The 27,256-nt window shown below is 43.7% G+C and overlaps 1 protein-coding gene and 1 pseudogene across 2 annotated transcripts in view; one reads left to right on the top strand and one right to left on the bottom strand.

Annotated features, from left to right (window-relative positions):
- Window positions 1–27,256, bottom strand: part of LOC124712032 — a 157,316-nt gene that overhangs the window by 110,255 nt on the left and 19,805 nt on the right. The window lies entirely within an intron of this gene.
- On the top strand, window positions 16,238–16,355 carry LOC124712873 (annotated as a pseudogene).

The raw sequence follows: 27,256 nt of genomic DNA, 5'->3' as shown, positions 1-27,256 counted from the left end.
TTTTACCTGGACAGCTTCGTCAATAAACAGAACTGGCGCATATGGGGAACCGAAAAGCCCCATGTTGCAGTCCCATCGTCCCTGCATCCTCAAAAAGTACTGGTCTGGGCCGCCATTTCTTCCAAAGGAATCATTGCCCCATTTTTCAGATCCGAAACGATTACTGCATCGCGCTATCTGGACATTCTTCGTGAATTTGTGGCGGTACAAACTGCCTTAGACGACACTGCGAACACCTCGTGGTTTATGCAAGATGGTGCCCGGCCACATCGCACGGCCGACGTCTTTAATTTCCTGAATGAATATTTCGATGATCGTGTGATTGCTTTGGGCTATCCGAAACATACAGGAGGCGGCGTGGATTGGCCTCCCTATTCGCCAGACATGAACCCCTGTGACTTCTTTCTGTGGGGACACTTGAAAGACCAGGTGTACCGCCAGAATCCAGAAACAAATGAACAGCTGAAGCAGTACATCTCATCTGCATGTGAAGCCATTCCGCCAGCCACGTTGTCAAAGGTTTCGGGTAATTTCATTCAGAGACTACGCCATATTATTGCTACGCATGGTGGATGTGTGGAAAATATCGTACTATAGAGTTTCCCAGACCGCAGCGCCATCTGTTGTTGAAAATTGTAACTACTGTAATTTCGAAAGTTTGTCTGCCTGAAAATGTACTGTTGTCCCAAGCATATTGCAACAAACGGTGTATTTCTATCGCTGCTCGTTTAGTTTTTATTGCCGTTTCAAATATACCGGTCATTTTTGAAACACCCTGTAATAATAAGACTGTCTGCGTAAGAAATAAAATCTGATCTGAGCTTTACCTAAACTGAACCTGAAAACAGTTTTGAAATCCAAATCTTAACTGTGAATTATCTTACTTTTACCTGATTGATTTTAAATTGGCCCTAACGAATTTTGATGACTTACTTTGTGGCAACGTAAACTGTGTACTGCTCGAGAGTGATGAAAATAAAAATGCAGTGTAGCAGCAAACCGATTAAAGAAAAGAAACCTTGTCCAGCACAATGCAAGGAAAAGCAGCTATATCAAGCACATAACACTTTACTTTTGAGCAACTCCGCTAACTGCAATAGGGCGACACGCAATTACAAAACAAAATTTTCATGGGAAAACGGTGGTAGAAAATCTGGTAATTTCCAAGAATGATTGCCTATCGAAGTCGCGGGGTTCAAACGATACACATCGAACGTGCGATCGTAAATCGATCATGCGACTCTGGTGGCTGGCATTATGTTTAGGGTGGTCACTACAGCAACGACAAAATAAGAGCATTACAAAAATATTTGTAATTACAAAGGAGACGACTTACCTTACTCGTCGTCGGTTTTATCGTCATGTGAAAGGTCATTACGCTGGTCTGGATGGATGATTTGGAAGAGTCGAACCATCTGTTCTTCCTAATACTCATTCGTTTTCCGCACTGTCAACAATGAAATTGTAACGGTATTTCAGCATCGAAACTGTTCTTACGAAGTTTAACACACCTCTCACTACCACAGTCTATGCATCACTCCTTTCGTCGTCCGGTAGAACTCCATATTTGCTACAAAAAGTCGAACAATTTTCTATGGGGGATAAGCATGGAATTAGATTTTTCCATGTCAGGGAATCCGCCGACGAAACGTCAAGAACACCAGACATCCCAGACATTACCGATATAAATCGTCTGGGTTTCCCTGGCAACTCACAAATAATTCGCGGAGGAATGTAATTTAGAGCAACCAAGGGAACGACGAAAAACAGATAAAAATGACGATCACAAATAATTGATCATAACGCTTGCCACCAGAGTCGCATGATCGATTTACGATCGCACGTTTGATATGTATCATTTGGCACCGCGACTTCAATAAGCAATCATTCTTGGAAATTACCGAAAATCGACTTATTAGATTATTGAAAGAGGCTAACATTAAAAAAACTGTACTGTGAAACTCTAATTCCTTAACAATTACAACCATATTTACTGAAATCACTTCTTATTAAAAAATGTTACTCTGCCATATGATATGTTACTGAAATGACAAAGGAGTTTTAGAATTATAACTCTGAGCGCAAGCCATGTGAGCGGGTAATTTTGTTTAATCACGTTGGTACAATCAAACTAACTGACGTAACGAATAAAGAGAAAATTGCTATGTGTTTGTCTTTCTCAAACTCATGATAAATTACGCGAAAAAGCAACGCGGCAACGTTACCTGAAAATATTCACACTTCTCAAATCAGTCTTTACCAAATCATATTTCCAAAAAGCAACTACCCACGCAGTTGCAGCTCTGTGCTCTGCTAGCTATTTCCAGACCACTCAGCAGCATATCCAAGACCCGACAACCAAAGTTCACATTTATTGTACTCAGAACCTCTGCGACGTAGCATATTGACTGTTGAGGAATTCTGTTCGATAAATATCCAGTGTACAAATACGATGTATGACACATCGAACGAAAAGAGGGCTGACATCACTTTAATTGAATACCAAAAAATACGGTAATAACCTTACAACTTCACTCTACATACACTGTGGGTTGAACATCTCATTCGGACGTCCGTGCACTCGACGCCTTGTATCATTTGAAAAGAGGCAAAATTGTAACTCACCGGACCACGATACACGCCTCCAGTCGGCTAGTGCCCAGTTTCTGCATTAATTTGCCCACTGAAGTACCGCAGCTCTAAATCCCGCTATCAGCTATGGCCTTTTGCGAAGTATTCGACGCCAAATGTCTATTTAATGCTGTTCGCTTCTCATTGTTCGCTCGTAAACTGGTTGAGGTGGTCCTGCATTCTCTAACAGCAGAACTTCCTGTCCTGTTTCAACCGATTGTCACTGATAAGACGTGGCATGCGCCTCCGGCCCCTATTAGGATGTTTTTACGGCCACTGTTCATACGCCTTGTTAGACTGCTGGAATACTATATACTGTTTGTAGACACATTGGACAATGTGCTCTGAGGCACCAACATATCGCACAACTTTACCCACGATGTGATCGTGGGCTCGTCCAAACACGATAGCTCAGTTCTGCCATTCTATTACATCTCGGCGTCGACACATCTTATTCCGATGATTGTATAAGCTGACTGGCTCCTACAAAAGCCTTCACTTTCGTGAGTCCCATCAACGGCGGAGGTTCACAAAACCGCCTGCTGCCATTTGCAGCTCTTTGGAGGGGATTACTAACAGACACAAAAACAAAAGAAGTGACGCACCACGAAGGAATTAATCGAATGGGACGGAAATCAGTAGATCTGATTCATATGTACAGACAAACATATGATTACAATTTCAGAAAATTTGGACGATTTATTTAAGATAAAGAGCTTCACAGACTGAGCAAGTCAGTAACCCGTTGGTCCACCTCTGACCTTTATGCAAGCAGTTATTCGGAGCGACATTATTTTACAGAGTTGCTGGATGTCATCCTGAGGGGTATCGTGCCAAATTCTGTCCAATTGGCGTGTTTTATCGTCAAAATCCCGAGCTGGTTGATGTTCGAAACGTTTTCAATTGGAGAAAGATCCAGTTATCTTGCTGGCCAAGGTAGGGTTTGCAAGCACGAAAACAAGCAGACGAAACTCTCGCCATGTGCGGGCGGGCACTATCTTGCTGAAACGTGAGCCCAGGATGACTGGCACTAAGAGTAACAAAACGGGTCGTAGAACATCGCTGACGTACCACTATGCTGTACTGGTGCCGCAGATGACAACCAAAGGGCTCCTGCTATGAAACCAAATGGCACCATCGACTGTCACTCCTGGGTGTTGGGCCATAAGGCGGGCGACAATCAGGTTGATGCCTCTCCGAAGTCGGAGCGTCTCCAGGGACATCTTCTGTGTGGTATCGCACTGACTGTAGTATAACTGTCTTCAGTGATGAGTCCAGCTTCGAAATAAGTTCCGTTGACCAGCGAAGAACTGTCCAGAGACGCCCAGGATAGTGGTCGGATATCAAACTGACTGTCGCCAGGGTTCAAATGGTTCAAATGGCTCCGAGCACTATAGGACTTAACATCTGAAGTCATCAGTCCCCTAGAACTTAGAGCTACTTAAACCTAACTAACCTAAGGACATCACACACAACCATGCCCGAGGCAGGATTCGAACCTGTGACCGTAGCAGTCGCGGGGTTCCGGACTGAAGTGCCTAGAACCGCTCGGCCACCGCTGCCGGCTGTCGCCAGGCATTTATGGTCTAGGGTGCCATTTCATTTCTTAGCAGCATCCGACTGATCGTCACAGATGGATCAACGCGTCGTTGCTTAATTTGTGAAGCTTTTTCTACTGGAGTTGTAATCATTTGGTTGTTTCTAAATGTACAGCACATCCAACGATTTCTGCCTCAATCGGACAACTCCTTCGTGGTGCGTTTTTCTTCTTCTTCCTTCGTTTGAAAGTGTATTTGGAGCAAGACTCAAATGGTACACCGTACTACTGAGCTGCAGAAACGAATGTGAATTACTCTGAAAATATAGTGACGAAAGGCAAATACGACTGTTTCTCCTACGTTACCAGCCACGTGTTGTGCAAAATGATGGTTTCTAAGCATCTGTGGCAGGATGAAATATTTACCAGACTGCTACTCGAACTTCGACGCTTGTCTACCACCAGCGCCCTGCGTTGCTTGGATTTCGAGAAATCGCCGGCCGGTGTGGCCGTGCGGTTAAAGGCGCTTCAGTCTGGAACCGCGTGACCGCTACAGTCGCAGGTTCGAATCTGCCTAGGGCATGGATGTGTGTGTTGTCGTTAGGTTTAATTAGTTCTAAGTTCTAGGCGACTGATGACTGCAGAAGTTGAGTCGCATAGTGCTCAGAGCCATTTGAACCTTTCGAAAAATCCACTCTGCTTTCAGTACGGAAGTATTTGTACACAGGAATACAATACCGAGCAATATTCGCTTATTAGGATCTGAAACCCCATTTATCACTGAGAAAACATTAATTCCAATCCGCAGTTGAATGTTTGATGTTGACTTCGGTAGACAGGGTAGTACGTTCATTTATGATTATTGCAGCCATAGCTACAGTACGATCTTCGCTTGAAGGGAGAATTACTATTGCGCTATACTTTTCAGCTTGATAGACGGTCTCTACGTTGGCTCACTGATATTCGGCCGTTCTGGATAGATATTTCTTTGACAGAATATGAGATCCAGGTGTCCCTACCCGCACCGTCTCTTGTACTGGACTGGATATGTGGTATCGATAGCAACGATGCCACGGCGTAGGTGCAAGTTCATAGGTTGACATTACGACACCGACACCGACGACAGCGCCCTCTAGCAGGCGCTGTTCAGGTCTACGAGCGCCGCTGCAGATTCAGCCCATATCATCAAGAGCAGACGGCCTGAAAACATCGCTACAACCTCAGAGGGTGTTGGCTTGCTATGGAGACTATGCACTACTTACGACGGGTCTAAGGCTTTGCTCATCATGACAAAGTTAAGTAACCATTTATTAACTTGTTTTTGCCTATAGTAAACATCTATAATTCACACTGGAGTACCGAGAGATTTTCACCTTTTCCTGCTCCTACTCGCTTTCGTCATTCGGCCAACCTTTCAGTTTTCAGGAGCACACCCACGCGCCACCTTCCAGGCGGGATACAAAAGGATATTTTTCTGAAATCTTTTAGTTCAAAGATGAGGGAATTGTGGAAATCGTGAACCACTCCAGTTCTCACATCCATGTCTGTTTCAGCTTGGATCAACTAAATATCTCAAAAATTCGCAAGGTACGAAAAAAATGTTCGAGATAAGAAGAAATTATTTTCAATGGGGACATCTGTCTGGGCCAAAACTGGTCACCCCTAATCTCTCTGCCCCATGAGGGTCAACTTCTTATTTCTAAACGAAAATCCAACTTTTTATGGCAGATCGGATTATAAACCGAAAAATACTTATGGTTTATCCGAACCAATGTAATCTACAAAATTCAAATTTTCGGATTTTTGTAATTAGGAACCGACTCGTTTGATTGTGGATTGCATTTTCGATAAAAATGTATCCTTTTTTGTTCTAAAATGTAGATATTATTGTTAAAAATATAATTTAGTTTTGCAAGTTTGAATGCATAATAAAACATTCACGTTTAGAGATTAAAAGTGTGGCAAATAAGCTACTTTTCACTTTACGTAGCTTTCTGTTGTTCTGGGTTGAGTTCTGTCAGCCCCTCAGCATCAGGATGCAGTCTCACACCATCAGGATGCTTGTTGTTGGCGAGTTCCCATGAATCTCAACATCAGGGTGGCTGATTTCCGTGTGTTCTTCCATCCAAACGCGGTAACTCTCGCGCCGCCTACTGGCTATCACTGGTTGGATCAAAGTCCTCTAATCTGAACTTAAGCATTTCCTCTACGTAATGATAATTCTGACTGTGTCCAGTAATGAACTGTTATTCCTCTGCAGGGAAATATACTGAGCCGGCCGCTGTGACCGAACGGTTCTAGGCGCTACAGTCTGGAAGCGCGCGACCGCTACGGTCGCAGGTTCGAATCCTGCCTCGGGCATGGATGTGTGTGATGTCCTTAGGTTAGTTAGGTTTAAGTACTTATAAGTTCTAGGGGACTGATGACCTGAGATGTTTAGTCCCATAGTGCTCAGAGCCATTTGAACCATTTGAAATACACTGAGCTTTGGTCGAGTGTGCTTTGTCGTCATGATTGTAGAGATCAGTAGAATTCGCACTGGAAACGACGAACTAGATTTCGGCCGTCTGACGCACTGCGGAAGAACGACGTTTCTCATTGAATATTAGTGATTCAGAGTAACATTGTTTTTCCTATTTCCTTTGAATACGACGAACTCTACGGAAAGTAGCAACTCTGGCCGTGGTTCTCACTTGACAGATTCATGCACACCCTTAAGCTGTGCCGGCTCAGATACTGTCGTTCTCACGTCCTCGCCTTTGCAGCACACACAGATGGGGCTCACTTTCGCCGTCCGTCGCGTGTGACTCACACCAACACGGAATACCCGCCTAAGGTTACGGAAACAGGATTCAGCAGTTAGAATACCACAACTTTCACACTGCACGCAACCAATCCATCTGCCGTTCTGCAACAGAATGTTGGCGCTCCTTTTCATAGTACCTCAGGTAAGCAGGTAACCTTCTCTTTAGTTCGAATAGCGCACTTATCGGAATCACAAATAGGGTGCAACAGATTGTGAGATGAGGATGTCTGTTCAGCTTCTCAGATTACCGTGATTGCAATAAAGAATGACTTCTTTCCAGCCACTTTCTCTGCCTGACGCATTGCATGATGAGGTAACGCTAAATTTATCATCTCAAGATGGAGATTTCTTCAGCATCCTTTTTACACAGTAAATTCTGTTCAAGTAAATACATCTCTCGCACTCAGTTTAGTCTACGGTTAAAATCTGTAACAGCAGGTACAGTGTTGCAAGTGTAAGCGAAGTCAAGACTTCAATAGTGTCGAAAGAGAAATCTCCAAAATAACGGAATCATTAGAAAATGAAGGGAATTCATTGAGATATTGGATTTCACACTGAAAATATTTTGGGGGATTGCACCAGCAGGAATGGTAAGAATGTGAAGGCGACAGTTGCGAACAAGATACAGTCCGACAGTGGCTGTTCTAGTACGACAGTTGGGAATTTATTTCGTTGTTTTGAAAGAAGGAAACCGTGTCTCAATGATACCGTGAGATCTTAACTTCCTATGATAACAGCAGAGGTGAAACCTTATTGCTGTGCACAAACAAGAACAGGCGAACACTGTAGTATCAAGTACTATAGCAGTGTCCGATTGTGTACGGTATTCGCTGACAGTCGAAAAAACATAATAACTACGTCATAGACGACTATGCTTACCTATAGTAAATACAACTATTGAATAGAGTTTAGAATGAAGAAATCAGGAAGTAGACATGTTTGTAGGTTTCTAGTTAGGTTACTCGTTTTAGGGAAATTTCCCTAAGTCATCAAGCGTTCATTACACAGGAGAAACCGATCAGAATTTTGTGTTGTTATTTTGACTGAAGACCGCAGCAATAACAGCGACAGGAACAGCAACAACGGGCGCTGATAACCTCGACGTTGAGTGCCCGTAAACTCCAAACACGCACGCACACGCACACACACACACATACACACACAAAATAGCAACGATTATGACAGACGTAATTGCACTAGTGTCAAAAAATTGACGAAGAGGAGAAAATGGAATGGTATAAGGTGAGCAGTTACTACTATCAAGATTTCCCTTCAAACGAACTGTGATTTCTTAATAGAGGGTGTAAGAGGTCCATGATAAAGGAATTTGTTGCTAGTGCACTCGAGCAGATGCAGTTTCGATGGATTGCTCACGCACTGCCTGCGATATGTAACCTATGAGAGAATCTCAGACCACAGAGCAGTGTTGTCAGCAGTAGGAGCTGTGTGGCAGTAAGAGTAAGTAGTAGCGAGCAGTCGTGTGTATCGTGTTGGCTGGGCCGGTCGTGGGGAGCGATGGCGGAGCCTGAGCGATATAATATAAGGTAAAAGCAGCCTCGCGCATATGTACTATTTTTATGTCAAGTCCCATGTAAATGTTTTTAAAAAATCTCTTAATAGTAATCTTTCTTATAAAAAATTAACTTTTGATAATCATTCATCTCAATTTAAAGAACTTACCAATTTTTCCAATCGATGGTCATACCGATTATTGTAAAGAAAAATCAGTTGTTTCTTTTTATACATGACAAATCTATCGGCCAGCATTCCACTGGGCTGTGTCAGAAAAATTTATTATAGGAGCAGATATATATGCGTTTGTGGCGACTTCATTGGGGTAAGAATTTTCAATTTATTCAGAACGATGTTTCAGGACCATGACGCAGCACTGCTGATGTCCAAAATTTACCAGTTTAAATTCACAGTAAATTATTCAAAGGTTATCTATGAGTCACATTTTTTAATTAGGAGGTTAGTCTCAGTGAATTATATATTATATTTTTTAATGTTGGGAGGTTATTATAAATATTTTTTTTAATCTGTGGAGAAGTTACACGAAATGTGAATGATATATTTGTTATATTTTATTGTTGGGAGGTTACAAGGGGAATACTACACTGTCCAGTCACATTAATGTGACCACCTCTCATAAGCCGGAATAATCACCTTGCACACCACGGACCACTGCGAGACGTGCAGGAAGAGACCAGTGATGTTCTGGAAGGTACCGGTAGGGGTGTGGAGCCACGTCCGCTCCAGCGCCGTGGCCACCAGCGCTAGGTTTCTCGGTTGGGGATCCATGGCGCGAACAGCCCGATCGGGTTGGTCCCACAGATTCTCCATTTTGTGTAAATCCTGCAAGTTTGCGGGCCAGCGGAGTACGCTAAACTCATCCTCGTGCGCTTCGAGCCATTATCCTACCGAGCAGAAACGAACTGCATGTGGTGGTGGACGTAATCCCCAAGGATAGATGCATCCTTGTTTTGACCCACTGCGTCATCCAAACTGACGAGATCATCCAGGGAATGCTATGAAAACATACCCCAGACCACAACACACTTTTGTTTCTTTTTATACATGACAAATCTATCGGCCAGCATTGCACTGGGCTGTGTCAGAAAAATTTATTATAGGAGCAGATATATATGCGTTTCTGGCGACTTCATTGGGGTAAGAATTTTCAATTTATTCAGAACGATGTTTCAGGACCATGACGCAGCACTGCTGATGTCCAAAATTTACCAGTTTAAATTCACAGTAAATTATTCAAAGGTTATCTATGAGTCACATTTTTTAATTAGGAGGTTAGTCTCAGTGAATTATATATTATATTTTTTAATGTTAGGAGGTTATTATAAATATTTTTTTTTTAATCTGTGGAGAAGTTACACTAAATGTGAATGATATATTTGTTATATTTTATTGTTGGGAGGTTACAAGGGGAATACTCCACTGTCCAGTCACATTAATGTGACCACCTCTCATAAGCCGGAATAATCACCTTGCACGCCACGGACCACTGCGAGACGTGCAGGAAGAGACCAGTGATGTTCTGGAAGGTACCGGTAGGGGTGTGGAGCCACGTCCGCTCCAGCGCCGTGGCCACCAGCGCTAGGTTTCTCGGTTGGGGATCCATGGCGCGAACAGCCCGATCGGGTTGGTCCCACAGATTCTCCATTTTGTGTAAATCCTGCAAGTTTGCGGGCCAGCGGAGTACGCTAAACTCATCCTCGTGCGCTTCGAGCCATTATCCTACCGAGCAGAAACGAACTGCATGTGGTGGTGGACGTAATCCCCAAGGATAGATGCATCCTTGTTTTGACCCACTGCGTCATCCAAACAGACGAGATCATCCAGGGAATGCTATGAAAACATACCCCAGACCACAACACACTCCTACGGCTTTTCAGACGTTTCACGCCGTACAGCCAATGACCATCTGCCCGATGGAGCATAAAAAGTGATCCATCTGAAAGGGCCATCTGTTGCCACCCAGTGGACATCCGGTTGTGGTTTTGGCGTCCAAATTCCTGCCTTCGTCGCCGATAAACAGCAGTGAACATGGATGCAGGTTCAAATGGTTCAAATGGCTCTGAGCACTATGGGACTTAAATTCTGAGTTCATCAGTCCCCTAGAACTTAGAACTACTTAAACATAACTAACCTAAGGACATCATAAACATCCATGCCCGAGGCAGGATTCGAACCTGCGACCGTAGTGGTCGTACGGTTCCAGACTGTAGCGCCCAGAACTGCTCGGCCACTCTGGCCGGCCATTGATGCATGAGACAGATGCCTGTTGCGGAGGTCTATAGGCAGCCGCGTTCGCAGAATGGTCGTTAAGCAGAAACTGTTGGTAGCCCCTTGGTTCATCTGGGCGGTCAGCCGCTCAACAGTTGCCCATTTGTTCGACCGTACACATATTCACGGTCGTCGTTCACCCCTGACATCTCAGAGTATCCTGATACAATAGCTTCATATTTAGCAATCATATACAACCACTCGCTCACGGAAAGATCCGTACCTACAGACTGGAAAATTGCTCAAGTCACACCAATAAGCAAAAATGGAAGTAGGAGTAATCCGCTGAATTACAGGCCTATATCACTAACGTCGATTTGCAGTAGGGTTTTGGAACATCTACTGTATACTAACATTGTTAACCCCCGACATCTCAGAGTAAGCTGATACAAAAGCTCCATATTTAGCAATTATATACAACCACTCGCTCACAGAAAGATCCGTACCTATAGACTGGAAAATCGCTCAAGTCACACCAATACCCAAAAAGGGAAGTAGGAGTAATATGCTGAATTACAGGCCTCTATCACTAACGTCGATTTGCAGTAGGGTTTTGGAACATTATGAAGTACCTCGAAGAAAACGATTTATTGACACATAGTCAGCACGGATTCAGAAAATATCTTTCTTCTGAAACACAACTAGCTCTTTATACTCATAAAGTAATGAGTGCTATCGACAGGGGATGTCAAATTGATTCCATATTTTTAGATTTCCAGAAGGCTTTCGACAACCGTTCCTCACAAGCGTCTTCTAATCAAACTGCGTGCCTACGGAGTATCGCCTGAGTTGTGCGACTGGATTCGTGATTTCCTGTCAGAAAGGTCACAGTTCGTAGTAATAGACGGAAAGTCATCGAGTAAAACAAAAGTAATTCCGGCGTTTCCCAAGGAAGTGTTATAGGCCCTCTATTGTTCCTGAAGTATATTAACGACATAGGAGACAATCTGAGTAGCAGTCTTAGATTGTTTGAAGATGATGCTGTCATTTACCGTCTTGTAAAGTCATCAGATGATCAAAACGAATTGCAAAATGATTTAGATAAGCTATCTGTACGGTGCGAAAAGTGGCAATTGACCATGAATAAGGAAAAGTGTGAAGTTATTCACGTGAGTACTAAAAGAAATCAGCTAAATTTCGATTTCGCGATAAGTCACACAAATCTGAAGGTTGTAAATTCAACTAAATACTTAGGGATTGCAATTACAAATAACCTAAATTGGAACGATCACATAGATAATATTACGGGTAGGGCAAACCAAAGACTGCGATTCATTGGCAGAAAATTTAGAACGTGCAACAGGTCTACTAAAGAGACTGCTTACACCACGCTTGTCCGCCTTATTCTGGAGTATTGCTGTGCGATGTGGGATCCGCATCAGGTGGGACTGACGGATGACATCGCAAAAGTACAAAGAAGGACAGCTCGTTTCGTATTATCGCGAAATAGGGGAGATAGTTTCACAGACATGATACGTGAATTGGAGCGGCAATCATTAAAACAAAGGCGTTTTTCGTTGTGACGGGATCTTCTCATGAAAGTTCAATCACCAGTTTTCTCCTCCGATTGCGAAAAAACTCTTTTGCCACCCACCTACATAGGGAGTAATGATCATCACGATAAAATAAGAGAAATCAGGGCTCGCACAGAAAAATTTAAGTGCTCGTTTTTCCCGCGTGCACTTCGAGAGTGGAATGGTAGAGTGACAGCTTGAAGGTGGTTCACTGAACCCTCTGCCAGGCACTTTATTGTGAATAGCAGAGTAATCACGTAGATGTAGATGCAGATGTATGGTCCGTGGTGCACCACACTTATCTCGCTGCCGAGTTCGCATAGCACCATTTTGCCATGTACGATACACTTTAACCACGGCGGAATGAGAACAGTTTACAAACTTGGCTGTTTCGGAAATGCTTTCACCCATGGCCCGAAAGCCAATGATCATACCCTTTGGACGGCAGATAGATCGCTCTGTTTCAGCGTTACGACAACGACAACACTGTTTTCCTCCCCCCCCTCCCCTCCCCCCCCCCCGCCCACACACACACACACATGCTTTATACCCTCCACTGATGTCTCTGAGTGGTTATTGCACGTTGACGTCGAACGTAGGCGGTGGTCACATTAATGTGAATGGACCGGGTATCACAATGGAGTAGGCAAGAGATTCTAAGATAACGAGAAAAATCGCACTGGACCCGTATTGTGCCCGGGTTCCCGGGTTCGATTCCCGGCGGGGTCAGAGATTTTCTCTGCCTCGTGATGACTGGGTGTTGTGTGATGTCCTTAGGTTAATTAGGTTTAAGTAGTTCTAAGTTCTAGGTGACCGATGACCATAGATGTCAAGTCCCATAGTGCTCAGAGCCATTTTTTTGGACCCGTATTGTCTCACTTGTGTTTCATTTTAAGTGCTATCAGAATATAATGATTTGGTGAACTTCAAAAACTAATACCAGAAAGACACCGTTTGAAGTTTATTTTGCACAACAGAACTGTTGATCACCTTGTATCACGTGAGACGCGCACCGCAGGCTCAGTCGTACTGAATGCACCACAAGTCACTTTTTTTTGTCGGTACTTTGGTGACGTTTGTGAGACGCAGGAAATTTTCGTCATTGACGAGCACAATTTTCCACCAGGAGCAGCCACTTCTCAACAGAAGTGATATTAGTGCATAGGCGACCTAAACGCGGCTGGATTTGTCGGACCCTACAACGGAGACGTTACAATTATCATCGGACGCAAAATTGAGTCTACTCTGCGCACACTGCGATTTACTGGAGCCAATGTTAGTTGACGCGGAAACAGTTTTCTTATTTCATTATACAATGGGAAGTCAAGTGAAAACGAGACAGATGGGAAAAAAGAAAAGAAACTGTTTATTACTTCAGAAGTAATCGAAATAAATGTTAGTACATCTGTTCCATTGTGAGAAGAGACGTAATGTCTTCGTGGAAAAATGTTCACAGTTACATACAAAACCATGATAATACCCAGGCTTGCAGCTCCTCGTCCGAAGCAAATCGACAGCCACGAATGTGGGCAACTAAAATATGGAAATCTCATGGGGAGCGATCTGGACTGTATGAAGGATGGGTAAGGGCTCCCCAGCGAAACTTCTGCAGCGTAATCGAAACAGCCTTTTCAACGTATGGGCGGGGATTATCCTGCAGCAGAATGATGCCATTCCTCAACATTCCTGGGCCCTTGGATTTGATGACGTGCTTCAGTTTTTGCTGAGCGTCCACGTGGACACGTGTTGACGGACGTTGTTCACGACCGGCATCATTCTGTTCTGGGATAATTCTCGCCTACGTGTTGTCCACGTTATTCGGCTACGCTGCAGCAGCCTCGCTGGGAAGCCTTTACAAATCCTCCACAGAGTCCCGATGTCTCCCCAGGTATTTTTGGTGCCCTGAAGAAGGATATTCGTGGCCGTCGATTTGTTTCGCACGAAGAGGTGCATACCTGGGTACAATCATGCGGAGACAACTGCAGACATTTTTTCATGAAGGCATCGACTGTCTTGCCTCACAGTGGGATAAAGGTATTAGCAGTTATGACGATTACTTTTGAAATAATAAACAGCTTACTTGTTTATTTCCTGTCTGTCTCGTTTCCATTTGAAGATCCCTTATAGGTGCATTGTTTCTTCGTCTTCTGTGCATAAACTGAAGTAAACTATAAAAAACTTAAGATTTTCTGTAGATGCGTTAGTGATGATGTAATATCACTTCAGGTTTATTAAATAGCACCAAAACTGCCACAAATTAATAACCATGTTCATTTTTCTTGGCGCAGTAATACGAAAAAAATTCGGATTCTTTTGCTAATTTTCATCCAAAGATTCCTGCGTTGAAGTAATACCTTGACATTTAGGATTTCGTAAAGTGACATGCATTTTAATGTGTGAATCTACCACGTGAATAGGATTCACTGATCTCTGGAAAATTCCAACAAGATTTGTTATCTTTGTCTGGCATCCAGGACGACTTAAGAGAAATCTTGAATGTCCAACGTTTTGAGGAATTATTATCATTGCTGTTATTGGTATTATTGAAATCAAGGAAAACAATTTGGATATGCATCTACATCAACACCCGAGCGCCACCTTACGGCGTGTTGCGGAAATAGTCTACCATCATCACATCCCTCTTTCCTGTTTCAGTTGCGAATGGTGAGCCGGAAGAACGATTGTTAGAAAACCTATGTGTGAAATCGAATCTCTCCCATTTTACCTTCATGGTCTTATTGGGAGATACACTCCAGCACAAAAGGTACGTAGCACCACGAAGGCATTATCTGCATGGGACAGAAGTCGGTGAAAGTGATGTACATGTACAGACAAACAAATCATTACAATTTCAGAAAATTGTCTGATTTATTCAACAGAAAATGCATCACAAATTGAGCAAGTCAATAACGCGATGGTCCACCTCTGGCCCTTATGCAAGCAGTTATTTGGTTTGGCACTGATTCATACAATTGTTTGATGTCCTCCTGGGGGAAATCGTGCAAAATTCTGTCCGGTTGGCATGTTAGATCATAAAAATACCGAAGATCCCTGCCCGTAATGTTCCAAAAGTACTCAACTGAAAAAAGAGCCAGCGACCTTGCTGGTCAATGCACGGTTTGGCAAGCACGAAGACAAACAGTAGAAATCTCGCCTCTGCGAGGAGGCATTGTTTTGTGAAATGTAAGCCCAGGATGCCTTGACATGAACGGCAACAAAACGAGGTGTAAAATATCGTCGACGCATCGCTGTGCTGTAAGGATGCCGCGGATGTGAGCAAATGGGATCCTCCTATGAAAATTAATGGCGCCCGACACTGCTGATTGTCAGGCCATGTGGAGGAAAACAGCCAGGTTCGTATCCCACCGCTGTCCGGTGCGTCTCGATACACGTCTTCGCCCTGGAATCTTATTGACTGGGGTAGAATTGAATTGAGTGATGAGTCCCACTGCGAACTGAGCCCCAATGACTAGCGAAGACGTGTTGGGGATGCCTCAGACAATGGTGGGGTGCCAACCTAACTGTCGCCGCCATACTGCCCGACAACCAGGAGTTATGGTCCAGGGTGCCATTCCTTTTTATGGCAGTACTTGGTTGTCATTTGCGGCGCCCATACACCGTCGATGCTCTATATCCCGTATTTTTGGCCTTCATGGAAACCCATCCTGGGCTTAAATTTCAGCAAGGTAATGCCCACCCGCACACGGAGAGAGTTTCTACTGTTTGTCTTCGTGCTTTCCAAATCCTATCTTGTCCAACAAGATCGCCGTATCTCACCCCAAATGAGAAAGTTTGGAGCATTATGGGCAGGGCCCTCCAGCCATCTCAGGATTTTGAAGATCTGACGAGCCAGTTAGGCAAAATGTGGCATGCTATCCCTCAGGAGGACATCCAACAACTCTATCAATCGATGCCAAGCCGAGTCACTCATTGCATAGGTGTCAGAGGGCCAACGACCTTGCCGCAGTGGTAACGCCGGTTCCCGTCAGATCACCGAAGTTAAGCGCTGTCGGGCTGGGCTAGCACTTGGATGGGCGACCATCCGGTCTGCAGAGCGCTGTTGGCAAGCGGGGTGCACTCAGTCCTTGTGAGGCAAACTGAGGAGCTACTTCATTGAGAAGTAGCGGCTCCGGTCTCGTAAACTGACATACGGCCGGGAGTGCAGTGTGCTGACCACGTGCCCCTCCATATCCGCATCCAGTGATGCCTGTGCGCTGAGGATGACACGGCGGCCGGTCGGTACCGTTGAGCCTTCATGGCCTGCTCGGGAGGAGTTTAGTTATAGTTTATAGGGATCAGTGGTGGACCAGTGTGTTACTGGCATGCTAAATTTGTGAAGCTCTTTCTTTTCAATAAATCATCAATTTTTTTCTAAAATTGTAATCATTTGTTTGTCTGTACACGTACACCACATTTTCCGATTTCGGTCTCATTCGGATGATTCCTTTTTTCTTCTTTTTGGCCTTAGAGTGTTTATTCAGCATGAAACAATACATTGGTTGGAACTTCTAGGAAACGTGCTGTTCTTCTTCGGATATTCTGTTTCCCCTATCAATCCTTTAGTTACTGATCTAAACAGCTGAGCAGTATCCAAGTATAACAACCAGTTATGATGTCTATACTATGTGCAGCCAGTAGTGTTACCCTACTTCCCGTCTCTCTTTGTCACGTTTCTGAGTTGCAGAGATTGCAAATATGATGATCGACAGACAGAAGTGACAGGAGTTTGGTCGATCGGCTAATTCGAGAGGTCCGGCCGTCCAACCATCTGATACTGGGACCCCATTACTTAGTCGGACCATTAGCTCACACAACAGAAAATTGGAACCGACGCCTCGGACCCGATACCGGGTAAAACAAACTATATAGCCTTTATGGTCCTAAGCCGCACTAGAAAACCAACAATGCCAGCAAGGGAATTGTTTACGTAGTTTTCAGTTGCCATAGGAATTGCGTGTCTCCCACAAAAGTATAGCGAAGGTTCAGAGCAATTCCTCTGTTTGTCTGACTTTGACAGTCTGTGTCTCAATTCCGGATTACAGGGAGGGTTTCAACGTGAGTGGGCAACGTCGCGATTGAACTTGCCTGGGTTTCCAGTATAATTCTCGTGTCATGTCCACCTGGACGAAATGTGGTAGCCGGTACAATAAAAGGTACTTCAAGAGAAGCATCAATTGGTGAAGGTTGGGTCGCTATCTGGGAAGGTGTATGTAGAACGGGATTATAGAGCTTGTCAAAGAAATAGTGTTAATGCTCAGAGATAGAGAAATGAGGTACTGTAAACGTATGTGTCACCTCTCTGTTGCACATCCAGTCCAGGCTTCGGCTTCGTGGACGAGTTACTGTGGCAGAAAAATTTGTCAGTGTGGAGTTATCTGTACCACTGATCTATCAGGGAGATCTGCGGAGTTGAATCTTACAGTACCTGTCTGGGATGAGTTGGAGAGCCTGTCAACCGTCGCTAAAGACTCTTCCACTTCTCCGGAGACCTCTTTTCCACGAATGAACTCGGCTGCCAACACAATTCATTCAACGTCACAGTTAAAAAGCACTTCGTGTTACCATATTGTTTCTATGTGTGATAATTTGTTTGCATTTTTAACAGACCTGTGTGGAATGCGCTGCATACTATCCACTATAACGTCAACATGACTCATGTAATACAGATATAGTGGAACAGGACGTATAAGGGCATGATTCTAAAAAATCAGAAGATGACTGTCTTAACTATTGAAACCGGTAATCACGGATAAATAGTATTGAATGCGATCTTGACTATTAAAAGTTTGTCCAGAGGAAATACAGATGACGCCTCTCAATCATAAATTATGAGAAATTTCAATCATTTTGTTATTGCAAGTTCTCGGTGCTAATGTATGCTAATCCTTCCGACATTCAGCACAGTAAACATGTTTTAGTTTCTTGAACGTACTTTTCACAGTACTTTTTCTTCTCAAATGAAGCATTTGGTAAATTTTAGTGGAATTTCCAACATAATATGAAATCTGATCCAGCTGAAAAAGTTTCCAAATTCAAAAATGATAATGTTTGATTAAAAATATGAATTTAAAGACACGAGAACACAGTTTGATTCTTGTCGATTGTTAATATCCTCGATTGACCTCGGGGAAAATAATAGCCATTAGCTTAAAGAAACGAGCACTCTTATTTTTTGTGATGTTAACAGGGACGACAGATATGTCAAATACGCACTATCAGCCGAATAAGAAACATACCGGGAAAAAAATTAGTTCACTCCTAAGAGGCATGACGTTAATAAAGTGTAACACAGACTCCAGCACATAGAGCTACCAAATTGCGGGAATGCTGATTACTACAGTTTGGGTGGTTAAGCTGGTCAGTGCAATAGGGTATCTCAGCGTTCATCAAACCAGGAACGTATTCCGGCAGCCGTATGAACACTGCTGTCGTAATCTTAGAAGATAAGAGTCTCCAATGCATTCCTATCATGAAGACGTAGAGGAGAGGTGACCTCTTGGTCACCGAGAAAGTTCACAACCTGGTTCACGGTAACATGAATGAGTGGGCCCAAGTCACTATACGAAACACACCCCAAGAAATCATAGAACCAACTCCGATCCAAACTGCTTGCACCACAAGACAAGAAAAAAAAGAGACGCACCACGATAGAATTTTCCGAGTGGAATGGAAGTCGATAGATGTGAGGTACATATACCGACAAACAAATGATTATAATTTCTAAAAAATTGAATGGTTTATTCACGCAAAGAGATTCACAAATTGAGCAAGTCAGTAACGCGTTGATCCACTTCTGGACTTTATGTAAGCAATTATTCGAGTTTGCATTCATCGATAGAGTTGTTAGATGCCCTCCTGAGGGATATCGTGCCAAATTCTGTCCAGCTGGCACGTTAGATTTCCAGAAGCCTTTTGATACCGTTCCTCACAAGCGACTGTTAATCAAATTGCGTGCATATGGAGTATCGTCTCAGTTGAGCGACTGGATTCGTGATTTCCTCTCAGAGAGGTCACAGTTCGTAGTGATAGACGGTAAATCATAGAGTGGAACAGAAGTGATATCTGGCGTTTCGCAAGGTAGTGTCTTAGGCCCTCTGTTGTTCTTGATTTACATAAATGATCTAGCTAGGTGATAATCTGAGCAGCCCCCTTAGATTGTTTGCAGATGACGCTGTAATGTACAGTCTAGTAAAATCATCAGACGATCAATTCCCATTACAAAATGATCTAGAGAGAATTTCTGTATGATGCGAAAAGTGGCAATTGGCACTAAACAAAGAAAAGTACGAGGTCAATCACATGGGTACTAAAAGAAATCGTATAAATTTTGGGTATACGATAAATCGCACAAATCTAAGGCTGTCAATTCGACTAAATACCTAGTAATTACAATTACGAGCAACTTAAATTGGAAAGACTACATAGATAATATTGTGGGGAAGGCGAAACAAAGACTGCGCTTTGTTGGAAGAACACTTAGAAGATGCGACAAAGCCACTAAAGAGACAGCCTACATTACACTTGTCCGTCCTCTGCTGGAATATTGCTGCGCGGTATGGGATCCTTACCAGGTAGAATTGACGGAGGACATCGAAAGGCCATGGGTGTGTGTGCTGTCCTTAGGTTAGTTAGGTTTAAGTAGTTCTAAGTTCTAGAGGACTGATGACCTCAGATGTTAAGTCCCATAGTGCTCAGTGCCATTTGAACCATTTGGACATCGAAAAAGTGCATAGAAGGGCAGCTCGTTTCGTGTTATCGCACAATAGGGGTGAGAGTGTCTTTGATATGATACGCGAGTTGGGGTGGCAGTCACTGAAGAGATCTATTTACGAAATTTCAATCAGCAACTTTCTCTTCCGAATGCGAAAATATTTCGTTGACACCCACCTACGTAGGGAGAAATGATCATCATAATAAAATAAGGGAAATCAGAGCTCGAACGGAAAGATTTAGGTGTTCCTTTTTCCCACGCGCCACTCGAGAGTGGAGTGGTAGAGAAGTAGTACGAAAATGGTTCGATGAACCCTCTGCCAGGCCTTAAGTTTGGATTGCAGAGTAACCATGTAGATGTAGATGTAGATTGTCAAACTCCCGAGCTAGTTGGAGAGCCGTACCCCCAATGCTCCAGACGTTCTCAATTGGGGCGCCCTTCCTGGCCAATGTAGGGTATGGCAAGCACGAAGACAGGCAGTAGAAACTGACACCAAGTGCGGGCGGGCACTATCTTGCTGAAATGTAAACCCAGGGTGCCTTGCCATTAAGGCCAACAAAACGGGGCATAGAACGTCGTCGACATAACGGTGTGCTGTAAGGGTTCTGCGGATGCCACCAAAGAGGTCCTGCTACGAAAAGAAATGGCTCCCCAGATCATCACCGCCGGCTGGCGGGCCGTGTGACGAGCGAGAGTCAGGCTAGTACTCCATAGCTGTCCAGGGCGTCTCCAGACACCTCTTCGTTGGTCTTCGGGGCTCATTTCGAAGCGGGACTCATCACTGAAGACAATTCTACTCCATTCAATGAGATTCCAGGCCAAATTCCCGCGAGTGTATTTGAACCAGGCAGATTAACAGTGCAGGGCTAATGCTGATATCAGTAAGGTTCAAATGGCTCTGAGCACTATGGGACTTAACAGCTATGGTCATCAGTCCCCTAGAACTTAGAACTACTTAAACCTAACTAACCTAAGGACATCACACAACACCCAGTCATCACGAGGCAGAGAAAATCACTGACCCCGCCGGGAATCGAACCCGGAAACCCGGGCGTGGGAAGCGAGAACGCTACCGCACGACCACGAGCTGCGGACTATCAGTAAGGCAACTGTTGAAAAATGAAGATATTAAAATAACGTTACAGTTTTTTCCACTCATGCCCCAGTCTGAGCAGAGCGGTGATTATCAGTATTATGCTTCAACTTTTTTCCCGATTGTACACTATGTGCATAAAAGTATTCGGACACCCCCAAAAACGAACGTTTTTCATATTAGGTGCATTGTGCTGTCACCTACTGCCAGGTAATCCATATCAGCGACCTCAGTATTCATTAGACATCGTGAGAGAGCAGAATGGGGCTCTCCGTGGACTACACGGACTTCGAACGCGATCAGGTGATTGGGTGTCACTTGTGTCATACGTCCGTACGCGAGAGTTCCGCAGATTGTAGTGCCAACAGTAAAATTCGAAGGCGTTGGTATTATAGTGTGGTAGTGTTTTTCATGGAGAGGGCTTTCACCCCTTGTTGTTTTGCGTGGCACAGCACAGGCCTAGATCGATGTTTTAAGCACGTTCTTGCTTCCCACTGTTGAAGAGCAATTGTTTGATGGCGACTGCATCTGTCAATACAATCGAGCACCTGTTCATAATGCACGGCCTGTGGCGGAGTGATTACACGACAGTAACATCTTTGTAACGGACTGGCCCGCACAGAGTCCTGGTTTGTAGCCTATAGAAGGCCTTCGGGATGTTTCGGAACGCCGACTTCGTGCAGGCCTCACCGACAGACATCGATACCTCTCCTCAATCCAGCACTCCGTGAAGAATGGGCTGCCATTCCACTAGAAATCTTCCAGCACCTGATTGAATGTATGCCTGCGAGAGTGGAAGCTGTCATCAAGACTAAGGGTGGGGCAACACCATATTGAATTCCAGCAATACCGATGGAGGGCGGCACGAACTTGTAAGTCATTTTCAGCCAGGTGTCCGGATACTTTTGATCACATAGTGTACTTCGTGAGGCCGCGGGACTTTTCGACGTAATAACCCAGTTTCCTGTGAGCGATCCTTTTCTGCCGATCGACTAAGTAGCGTGGCATAACACTGGTACTAATTGGTCTGTCTGTCTCTCTCTCTATCTGATATCTTCTTTAAAAATATTGGGGCCGGCCAGTGTGGCCGAGCGGTTCTAGGCGTTACAGTCTGGAACCGCGTGACTGCTACGGTCGCAGGTTCGAATCCTGCCTCGGGCATGGATGTGTGTGATGTCCTTAGGTTAGTTAGGTTTAAGTAGTTCTAAGTCTAGGGGACTGATGACCTCAGATGTTAAGTCCCATAATACTCAGAGCCATTTTTTAAAAATATTGGGCCATTGCTGGTCATTTCTCTAACTATATCATTCTCGCTGGTCTTGAGAGGAATTCTATTTATCCTTGGTGGGGTTATACGCTGTGTTGACAGCATGTGACAAGTTAAGAATGACTACCAAGTAAGAATTCGAACACTAGCACATGACATTCACGTGCAACGCCTTTCGATAGTGAAGTCTCTCCCACAATTTTTAAAGATTACTAATCCCTGGATAATGGATACCGATGAGAGTTGGAATGCTCAGCTTTGTAACTGTAAGTCAATTATCTGCCACTTCTGGAAATATACATGCTCTGTTGATGACTACCTTAGTTGTTTATCGTACGGCAGACGAGAAAGTTTCAAACTACAGAATGAGAAGAGTGTGTATGCAGGACGGAGGGAGAGAGAGGGAGAGAGAGAGAGAGAGAGAGAGAGAGAGAGAGAGTGATGGAAACTATTTGAGAGGATGGATGCAAGTGTCGCCACCATGAGATCAAAGAGCTGGGTCGTAAACCTTCGAAAATAGGGAGTGGACGGGCAGCCGGAGAAAGCTGCTGTTCTGGAGGTGAGACAGCCATTTCCAGGAAAAGGTCGACGAAGGCACCAACTGACACTGCTGCTCTACATACCTCAACAGCCGGACTATGAACAGGTTCTCTCAGTAAACCATAGGCATGTGTGCTCTGAACAGATGTAGTCGGAACAAAAATACTTACATGAAATTACAAAATCTTGAAGATAGAAGGAAATAAATGCAAGAGTTTAATGTGGTATCAGCATCGACATTATAGGAGATGGAGCACTAGCTCAGTTGGACAATGTTGGGTGGGAAAATTGAAATTCACTATGGTAGGACAGGGATTTGAACTGTGTTCCTGCCGTAAACGAGTACAGCGCCATAAAAACAACGAAAACTCGCTCGCTTGAAAGTAGCACCTGACTTCAGTTTTAAATATTAAGTGTCGTCTTTTGTAATGCATCTGCTTTTCCATAGAACTCTGTTGTCATAATTGGAGTTTCTCAGTCAACCTGTTCATTGCTTCTTGTAGTTATTAGCATGTGAGGAGGTCTCTTACACCCGTCACTATTGTGTTGAGAAATCATAACGCAAGTTAATGAAATAGTTTACAGCTTTTTACAATTATCACCCAACATTGCTTATGCTTCACGAGTAGCTTAATGTCAATAGGCAGATGTGTCCACTTTTACTAAAACATGAGGCCTATAAGAGTCTGTACACTTCATAGTTCTTCTCCACCAATAACGACCATTATTATAGTGGACAGGGAACGATATATGATGATGGTGATTAGGGGTTTAAAGAGATTAAACATCTATCGTCAACAATCTCTTATTCATACTACAGGACGGAATGTCTGTGCCTAGAATAAATCTCCCGTTCAAGTGGTCTAAATGTTTGTACAGCGTTTATTTGAGGTGGGACGTGGGTGCCAGCTCGGTATTTACCTAAAGGGATGTAGGAAACCACCTGAAACCCAAATCCAGGTTGGCTGGCTCGCTAGCCTTGCCTTTCGATCCTTTTTTTTTTTCTTTTGGCAGGTCTTTCAGCAGAGCATTTGAATACTTACGGCGATTTATGCAACCGAAGAAGCGTTTTCCTTTCACCATATGGAGATACTACGGTATGTTGCGATACTAATTTGAATGGGCAGAGAGGAACTGCAGTAACGGTGCTGTATTCCGTGTTCTCCTTATGAGACGCGACGTATGAAATTATAAACATTGGCAGAAGACGACTGCTAGATTGACGTTCGAGCAGATAAAGACTAATTTCTACATACTGTAAATCCTCCGATCTCCCCGGATTTTGCAGATTGAACTCCATTGAATTCCAATCTTCTATGTCTACAAGATTAGCTGCGGAAGTTAACACTGTTGCATCTGAAGAAAGAAGTGGATACTGATATCTCTGTTATTAATAGATGAAAAGATACCATACATAAATGTGAGGACTTTCTTATATTTTGTCTGGGAGAATACGTTTATATACTCGTACAAAATACGCAGGCCACCGTACGGTGCATGGTGTTGATTGCCTCGTACCGTTACTAATAATTTGTCCTTCATGTCCCACTAGCAAATAGAGTGAGTGAAAAACGATTATCTTCGTTCCTCCGTAAGAGGAATGTTCATGGTTCTTACGCCAAATAAACGTTGACGGTAGTAGAATCGTTCTGCAGTCAGTTTCAAATGCCTGTTCTCTGAATTTTCTCATCAGCGTTCCTTGAAGAGAAAGCCCCTTCCCTCCAGATGTTCCCACTTGAGTTCCCGAAGCTTGCCTGTGGATCGAACCTACCAGTAACAAATCTAGCAACCCGCCTCTGAATTCCTTCGATGTCTTCCTGCACTGAAGAATGGGTCGCATAGTATTCTATATGCCTTCTCCTTTGCGATGAACCACACTTTCCTAAGACTCTCCCAATAAACCAAATTCGCCCATTCGCCTTCCCTCATTCGCCTTACAGGCTCGTTCCATTTCATATACAACGTTAAGCCTAGGTATTTAATCGAAGTGGCTGTGTCAAGTAGCACACTACGAATGCTGTATCTAAACATTACGGCATTGCCTCTGTAAGAGGTATGTGATATATGCGCTGCCTGCAACAGGCAAGACTTAAGAGAGTCTCTGACCAGAGAGCAGTATGTAGTTAGTAGTCCGCAGTAGTCTGCGTGAGTCACTAGTAGTGTGCGCGTGTCTGCGCTTGTCTGCAGTCTGCTCTGGTCGGGACTCTGGAGGATGAGTATTATTGTAGAAGGTAAAGAAGCAGCTTAGTGCATATCTAGTAATGTATGTTAACTGTCATCCAATTTCTTTTAAAAAAGAGCCCCAATAATAATTTTTATAATATAAAGTAATTTTTTTAAAAAAAAGAGCATTCATTTCAATTTAAAGATTTTATTCAATGGATTATCTTTCCTTTCATGAATCACAAAGCATATGCCAGCATTGCACGGAGCTGTGCCAAAAAAATTTTATGTAAGAGCAGATATATTCGCAGTTTTTATTGAGGTAAGAATTTTTGCTTTTTTTATTCAGAGTACAGGGCCGTGGCGCAGCGCTGCTGTCGTCATAAAATTTACCAGGTTACTGAATTTTTTTTATTTTTGGGTTTAGGAATTTTTCTGTTTCGAACTTAACATTAAATGAGAAAAGAATTTTGTGGGTACATTAAATGTGAATGCATTTCTGCACTGTTCAGTGCTTACAATATTTAAAATTTATTTAATTCTTATTTCCGTGGGGAGGTTACACTTGGTTCATATTTTTTAATTAATAAATTTTGTGGGGAGGTTACACCTCTCCTACACATCTGCATTAACTTATACTTTTCTACGTTTATATCCAGCTGTCATTCATCACACCAACTAGAATTTTTGTTTGTCTATCATCCTGCATCCTCCAACAGCCAACCAACGACGGTACGTCCCCGTACAACAAAGTGTCAGCAAACAGCCGCAGATTGCTGCTCATCCTGTCCACCAGATCATTATGTATATAGAAAACAACAGCAGTACCTCACACTTCTCTCGTGTCCTGGCGCAGTCCTGACGGTACCCTTTTTTCTGATGAACACTGACCGTCGAGGCAACGTATTGGGTTCTGTTGCTTAAGAAGCCCTCGAGCCACTCACATTTTTGGAAATCTACTTCGTATACTCGTACCTCTGTTAACAGTCGGACTGGGGCATCGTGTTGCTTCATCCATAGTTCGCAGGATATCATGTGAGAAAAGGGCAAGTTGAGCTTCACCCGAGCGATGTTTTCTAAAATCGTACTGGTATCTGGTCTCATGGAAATTTATTGTATCTGAAGTGAGAATTTGTTCAGGAATTATGCGGCAAAAGAATGTTAAGGACATTTGACTGCAATCTTATATATAGGAGACACCTGCGACTTTTCTCTAGGCGCTTGAGACTTTGTGCTGGGGGAGAGATTCGCGATAAATATAATATAAGTAAGGGGTCTTTGCCTTTCGCATGGAAGTGCTGTACCAACTGAGCTGCCCAAGCAATACTCACGGCCCGTCCTCACAACTTCACCTCCGCCAGAACCTCATCTCCTACCTACCAAACTTCAAAGACGTTTACTTGTAAAACTTGCAGGACTAGCACTTCTGGAAGAAAGGATATTGCACAGACACAGCCTCGGGAATGTTTCCAGAATGAAATTTTCACTCTTCAGTGGAGTCTACGTTGATGTGAAACGTTCTGGCAGATTAAAACTGTGTGCCGGATAGGGACTCGAACCCAGAACCTTTGCCTTTCGCTGGCAGGTGCTCTACCAACTATTAACGTATCATCGTAAATCTGGACACACTTCAGCCTCCAGCGACTGGCTTGACGATAGAATATTGTATGTCTTGGATCTGGACTTAACTGTCCGGAAGGATGAAAAAACCCTTTATGAAAGACCACTTGTAGCATCAAGATGTGCTGCATGCCAAAAGGGTGTATGGCTGGTGAGGCAAAACCGTTGCTATCAAGCAACATCTGTGACACCTCTTGCTATCCAGTTGTGTGAGGCTTGATCCAAAAGGGAAACGACGCACTGCCTGAGCAGACGTTTGTTTCTCTTGCGCCTCGAGGGAGCATAATTTGTTCTCCCTGTTCAAGTTCAACCTGCCAGTGGAAAATGTTAACTGTCAAGTTGTACTAATACCCTGTCAACAAAGAGAGCTCGGGTGGACAATCCTCTGAAGAGAACCAATCGAAATGACTGTGGTAAATAGAGTAACACGGCATAATCTGTGGTCTTGAACCCAAAGACTTATTTGATTCAGTTATCCGCACGAGGTTATCCCGTACTAGTCCTTTCACCTAAGCTTAGCTGCTGCAACCGATATTCATTTGAAATGGCTTACTGTATGCAAGCCTTCCAAAA

Source organism: Schistocerca piceifrons, chromosome 8 (genome assembly GCF_021461385.2).
Source record: "Schistocerca piceifrons isolate TAMUIC-IGC-003096 chromosome 8, iqSchPice1.1, whole genome shotgun sequence".
Classification (NCBI taxonomy): Eukaryota; Metazoa; Arthropoda; class Insecta; order Orthoptera; family Acrididae; genus Schistocerca; species Schistocerca piceifrons.
The sequence above is the reverse complement of the archived record's forward strand: the minus strand, read 5'-3'. Positions and strand labels throughout refer to the sequence as shown.